General features: G+C 38.0%; 1 non-coding gene across 1 annotated transcript; it reads right to left on the bottom strand.

Moving 5' to 3' along the window:
* Nucleotides 1-5437: 5437 nt before the first annotated feature.
* On the bottom strand, nt 5438-5601 carry LOC128568327 (U1 spliceosomal RNA). The gene has a single exon (XR_008375131.1). It is a non-coding gene; the product is annotated as a U1 spliceosomal RNA (small nuclear RNA).
* Between the last annotated feature and the right edge of the window lie 745 nt (nt 5602-6346).

The raw sequence follows: 6346 nt of genomic DNA, 5'->3' as shown, positions 1-6346 counted from the left end.
ACATTATCACTAAAATCACTGTTAATTCACAATGTAGTCAGGACATTTTTTACTTACTTTGGTTTTACTTGTGGGTCAACAGTAAGTGAACTAAATCATTTATAGTGGGCTAATATATAAGAACTACGTGTTTTTTCTCCAATCACATGGGAGAATCTGGGCCCCACCCCATTTCCACAAATGATTCTAAGGTCACTGGGGGAATTTAGCGAATTTGGCTGCCACCTTCTGGCTCTTTCTGAGGTTGCAGTGTAGATGAATGTGATAGTCATCCATTTAGCAATGGTTGGCATAAATTAACCCAAGATTGGTCTTTTTTTACTGAAGGATTGCCTTTATACTTCCAGGAATATAACCCATCTAATCCTACTTATTGCATTCCTTTTAAACCACAATGGTATGTGAATTACATATACCATTCTAACTCTAAACTTGCTGATATTTCTCATCAAATATTTATTCATGTTGTGGGAGTATAAGGAAATTTAGATTCAGGTAAAAGAATTCATAAACTATCTATTCCTATTGTGACAATCCATGGATAAGTAACCAAGATATTCCTCCTCCAGATTTAACTTGGATTTGCTGTTCCTCTCCGAACATCACAAAATCCTATTTACCTAATAATTGGATTCTAGAAAACTGAAGATCAAAGGCTTATATCTCCTTTGGCCTGGTCAAACTTGGGACGTGATATGCCTTATTTGTATTATGAAGCCCTCAAAGACAAGAATCCTTGTCTAGCTTGTTCTCTCTTAAGGATTCAGAGGTCTTCTTTACAACCTCGTTACACTCCCCTGAAAAAGGAAGTTTGGATAATCACTTTGCCTTTTTTCCCATGACAAATTTGGCATGGAAATTACTCCCAAGTTCAAGGAAAACCTTCAGGGTGAACAGCGGAAGATAAAATTGATGAAGTCATGGTGTATACTTCTAAACTTCTCAAGCTGTCTCTATCCAAGGAGTTAAACAAACAAACAAACAAAAAAAAAAAAACACCTAATTTACAGATCAGGCATATTGATTTAACTCTCCAAGCTCACAATACTTTAACTCTTTGTTCCACTTATCAAAAATGCCACACGACTGTATTTGACTCATGTCTCCTTACTCAGGCAATGGGCAGAGGCTTGGATTCTAATAAATCTCACTCACCAATGGATGAAAACTAATGCTATAGAGCAAGTAACATCTGCTCTGTGCAAGCTTTGCCAGAAGCTCTTCCTTGGAATCTTAATAGCTTCTGTCACTGTCACACTGCTCTGGAAGCCACCAGGGCCATGACAGCAGTCACTTTGTAGAAACTATTCACACTGCTCAGCAAGTGGATGTTTACTTACAGAATACCACCAGCCAACTGCAGTCTTTAGCAACCATTGATCAAGAAATTTTAAAGCCCCCTAATGCTCTGAGGAAACTGGGGTTTGTATGGGTGAAATACAGAAAGCCTGCGGACAAGGCAAAAGCTCATATGTGATTCTAGATACTGAGCTTCTTGGGTCACTCCTGTCACTTTTAATGGCTCTCAAAACTGGAATATGGTAAACTACATTCACAAGGAGCCTTTGAGAAACTTTTGGCTCAAGATTTTTCAGATCTTCAAGACCAACTTGCCGGTCAATTAAAACTTTTACAAGATAACATTCAGAGGCGAACTGTAGAACATCTTGACCTTGTGGCTAATTAGCTTAACCCTCAAACATGGTTTTCTGGCAGTTTAAGAATCTGGATTTTTTCTGTTTTATCAATTCTTTTGGTTATTTGTTTTCTTATAGTGTTAAATGTCATCTTCTACTTGCTCAGAAGAACTGCTCAAGCCAAAGCCATGTTGGCTGATCAGATGTATTACAATCCTGGCCAAGGCAGTGTCCACAAATCCCTCAAATCCCCCTGCTTCCCTTCCCATATGGCAAATCATAGTGATTGATTGTTTTAAGATAAGAAAAAAATGGTGAATTTTCAGTGTTAAGAGCACAGTGTAGTTTAGGCTAGGCATTCCAGAGAACCTATTTGACAAAGTCCAGGTTTCTCAGACACCACCTCCCCACCGTGCTGACACAGTGCACACAGGCTAGCAATGGTTTAAATGGAACACTTGGCCCCGGGGGGGCTCAGGGCTAACATTACAGAAGGCCAGGAAGTCTAGGGCTTCCACCACCTGGTGCCATAAATGGCCTGATAGGCATCATGGGGTGAGAAAATAATGCCTACACACTAAAGATTACTATGCCAAGTATAGATGGGAATCACCAAAGCAGGTCTGGAGGGTTATAGTTGACCCCTTTACCTTGTGACTACAGTTTGAAATCACATCATGTACCCCTAAAATTTTTTTGCCTTTTATTTCCCCATTGCTTAATGTTTATGTTTGCCAGGCACACTCATTTCATAGAAGACCTTTGAGAAGTCTGCTGGGTACAGCATGTCCTGGAAGCTCCTGATGCTAGAGATAGTAGGTGCCTCTACAGGCCCTCATTGGGTATTCTGCTTTAGATGGCTGAATCTGAGTCTTGGGTCATCACCCCCAGTGCCTGCCCACTGTGGGGGTCCCCCCAGTCCCACAGATAACTAAACATAAATAAGAAGGAAATTGGTTAAAACATTAGATGGTTCAAAACAAACCAATAATGGATCACATTATATCTTAGGAGATTTTTGTACTGTTTGTAAACAGATGGTGCAACAGAAACTAATTGATATCACCTTTGGAATCAAATAAATTTGGGCCAATTTACTGTTTACTATTTCCTATCTGTGTGAGTTCTCTGGAGTAACTTACTCTTTCTTTGAGTTTCAGTTTCCTTAGCTATAACTCTTTAATTTTCTGTAAACAGTTTGGAATACAGATGAAATGGAAGAATTTATAAAACATATTAAACTCAGAATCATCCTGCCCTTACTTAATATTATCAAAAAATGTCCTTTTATCCTCTAATTCATCGGCAAACTTCAAGACACAGGTCAAAATCACTTGTGCTTCATTATCTGCCACAGCAGGAATTTTATAAAAATACCCTTTTTCTGTATCCATGCCCTTTTGCAACATGTCTTTGGAGCTCTTCCCATCAAGAGATAGAGACCATTTTTCTATCCCTTGAATCTTAGCAAAACCTGAACTAACATTGACTTGGAGGATGTTGTGAACATGACAAAATGCAAGTTCTATGTCTGCTTTCAAGAGCTCTTTCACATTTTTGTATTTTCTACGACTCCCCTGAGTCTTTAATGTTAACAAGACTTGGATTATGTGCTGACAGACATTTATCACATGGACCCTCAGCTGAGGACACGGACATGTGATAGCCACATTACAAGACCAGTTGCTCACTGTTCTGCAATCTTCAATGCTAACTAGATGCCTATTGTTTTAAGCCATTAACTTTTGGAGTGATTAGGTTCACCACAATGACTAACTAGTCCACATGTCCTAAATCTCTAACACAGATTTAATTGCCCCCAGTGTACCAAGAACACGTTGCACACCACTTCCCACATTATTCTTTGCATCAACTTGTCTTTCACCTTCTGTGGATCAGATACCCAACAGAGACAGAGGTACTTTCCTGATTTCTCTGGAACCTTATAACTAGTTCAATCCTGACTGTAATAGCTGTGTGGTGATACATAGTAAATGACATTCACTGCTGAATTCCTTCAAAGTTCTCAAGCTGTTTGTAACATGTTGATACAATTTATGTTTTCTCTTATTCCTTAGCCCATCCAGACAATGCAGTGATGGCTTGTTTCGTGTTTTCTCATAGCTGCAGAGACTTGAAACATCATGAGAGATTCAATGACATTTGCTATTCAAGCATTTTTATTCCAATTAATAGTGGTGTTTCTCAAGGGGAAATGCAAGACAAATGACTGGTCTCGGAGACATTCTCTCCCTGGGAAACTGAAGGAGAAAAATCAAAATATGCCATAGTTTTAATGAAAAACAGTCTGTATAACTCTCAGTAGAAGTGGAAAACTGGGAATTATATTGTGAAATAGAGCATGTCAAGCAGAACACGACCATTGCTCCCAGCTACTATCTTTGGAATAAATCAGCAGCAAAATCAATGACTTGACCTAGTTATCACTTAAAAAAACCTGTAAGGATTCCATTATTTTACAATGCTATTCTATTAAAAATCAAAACATACGCATTCTTCTCTGTTCCTTACTTGTTAGGAAAGCATAAACCAATTATGATTAAAGAACATTGTACGTTAAAGTCATTAATATCCTATAGGAACTCATGCTTAACCACATCCACATATACAATTATCATAATATATTTGTAAAGTGCTTTAAAGAGTGTGAGATGTCGTTTTTGTTTTAATGATGTTCAACAATTCAAGTAGGTAACTGGAGCAAGAATTACTAAGGGAATTTAATATTAGAGAGATTGGGCCAGGAGTGCGCTCCTGCTTGTAATCTCAGCAATTCGGAAGGCCTAGAAAGAAGGATGGGTTGAGCTGGGCGTTCAAGACTGGCCTGGACAACACAGGAAGATCTAGTGTCTACAAAAACTGAAAAAAAATAAATAAATAAATAAAGGAACATGCTCTTGGAGCTTGGGAGATAGAGGAAAACTCCATCTCTAAAAAATTAAAATGAAATAGAGACAGAAAACCTACAAAGTTATTAAAGCATTAAATGTAACAAAGTAGTGAGTCCTCAGGGTTGGAAACAATGTTTACTTCAAAATCACTGTCCTTGTCTGAACAAAAAAAATTTGATGTTATCCAATTTCAGGGAAAAAAAAAATTCTTATATTATCTTTCTGCTTTCTTTTTTCTTCTACCTCTGAGCCTTAGGTTAATTGTTTAACTCATGGTTTTACATTCAAGGCATCAAAGAGAATCACAGAAACATCTAACCCTGATTTCTCACTGTGGCAACTATGTGGATGGTAAGGAAGCCATTACCCAACAGCTGGGGAAATCTTTGCAGCAGGGATCACAAGAGTACACATCTCTTGGTTTCACAAGTACATAAATTCTAACAGAGTTTGCAGCCTGAGGTGGCTGGAGTTCCCAATAACTATATGAATTTTTACCCTCTCATTATTAGATATATGTATTAGAAAATAATTATTCCTCAACTGCATAGCATCACATTATTTGTTCATCCATTTAATCACCATCCGTGGATTGTCTCCCATCTTTGGTGCTACGCTCAGTACTGGCTAAGTGATGGTGACAGTAAAAAAAAAAAAAAAGAACATGTTGTGCTTGGCCTCATGGAGATTACACTCCAGTAGCAGATGAATATTTTTGAAAAATAGCACTATAAATTTTGATTATAATACATTGTGTTATGTAAAAGAATCAAACTGTTCTTAAGAAAACAGAGAAGGGTATGGATTTAGACAGAATTGAGGGAAGCACATACCGGGAAACTGAAGAGCAAACTTTTCTTTTTTTCTTTTCTTTCTTTTTTTTTTGAACGTGGGAAAGGGCAAATGCAGTCCCCCACTACCACAAATTATGCAGTCGAGTTTCCCACATTTGGGGAAATCGCAAGGGTCAGCACATCCAGAGTGCAATGGATAAGCTTCGCCCTGGGAAAACCACCTTCGTGATCATGGTATCTCCCCTGCCAGGTAAGTATGAGCCAACTTTTCTAGTCTTAACTCATGGTTTTATATGTGTTAGGTGTAAGTTTAAAAGATGAAAGTTTGAAGCCCTGAGGGGCTGCTGGAAGGTAGTGAGAGAATCCAAACCTCCCCAGAGGTTAATTTGGGATGATGGGAAAAGCCAGAGCATACCTCCAAGACCAAAAGAAGGAGCTCAGCTTTACTCCAAGTGCATTGAAAATTGCTCAGATTGTAAGCTGAAGAATGACATGATCTAGTGTTTTTTTAAATTTCAGATTAATACGAGGGTACAAATGATGAGTTTTTAACAGATTGTCAGGGCTGTTATATGACTGCACTAGGTCAATGGAAATGGGGAGAAAGTGGAAAAGTTACTGTACTACCATAGAAAAGACATTTTGTTCATTTGTCCTAATGGAGGACCATGAAGATGAACGATACACAATTTTTAATTATTTGAGGGTAGAACAATACAAAGTAAGAGATTACATATAAAAGTTCAGAAACATTTATGCCAAACATGACTTATGCCTTTCTATGTTGAATATTAAGCATATCTTTTATTTCAGTATTTCCCAAGATTCCTAAGAAAAATGTGATGGATAGATGTGATAAGAATTCAACTCAGGACACTTCCTACAGAATGGATGAACTTCAAAGGTGATACACTAGGTGAAACAAGCCAGTTATGAAAGAATGGCACTTTAATGAGGTAGCTGGAGTCAGAAATTAAAGACGTAATGGCCAAGGGCTAGGAGC

Source organism: Nycticebus coucang, chromosome 16 (genome assembly GCF_027406575.1).
Source record: "Nycticebus coucang isolate mNycCou1 chromosome 16, mNycCou1.pri, whole genome shotgun sequence".
Taxonomy (NCBI): domain Eukaryota; kingdom Metazoa; phylum Chordata; class Mammalia; order Primates; family Lorisidae; genus Nycticebus; species Nycticebus coucang.
This window is presented reverse-complemented; position numbering and strand designations above follow the sequence as displayed.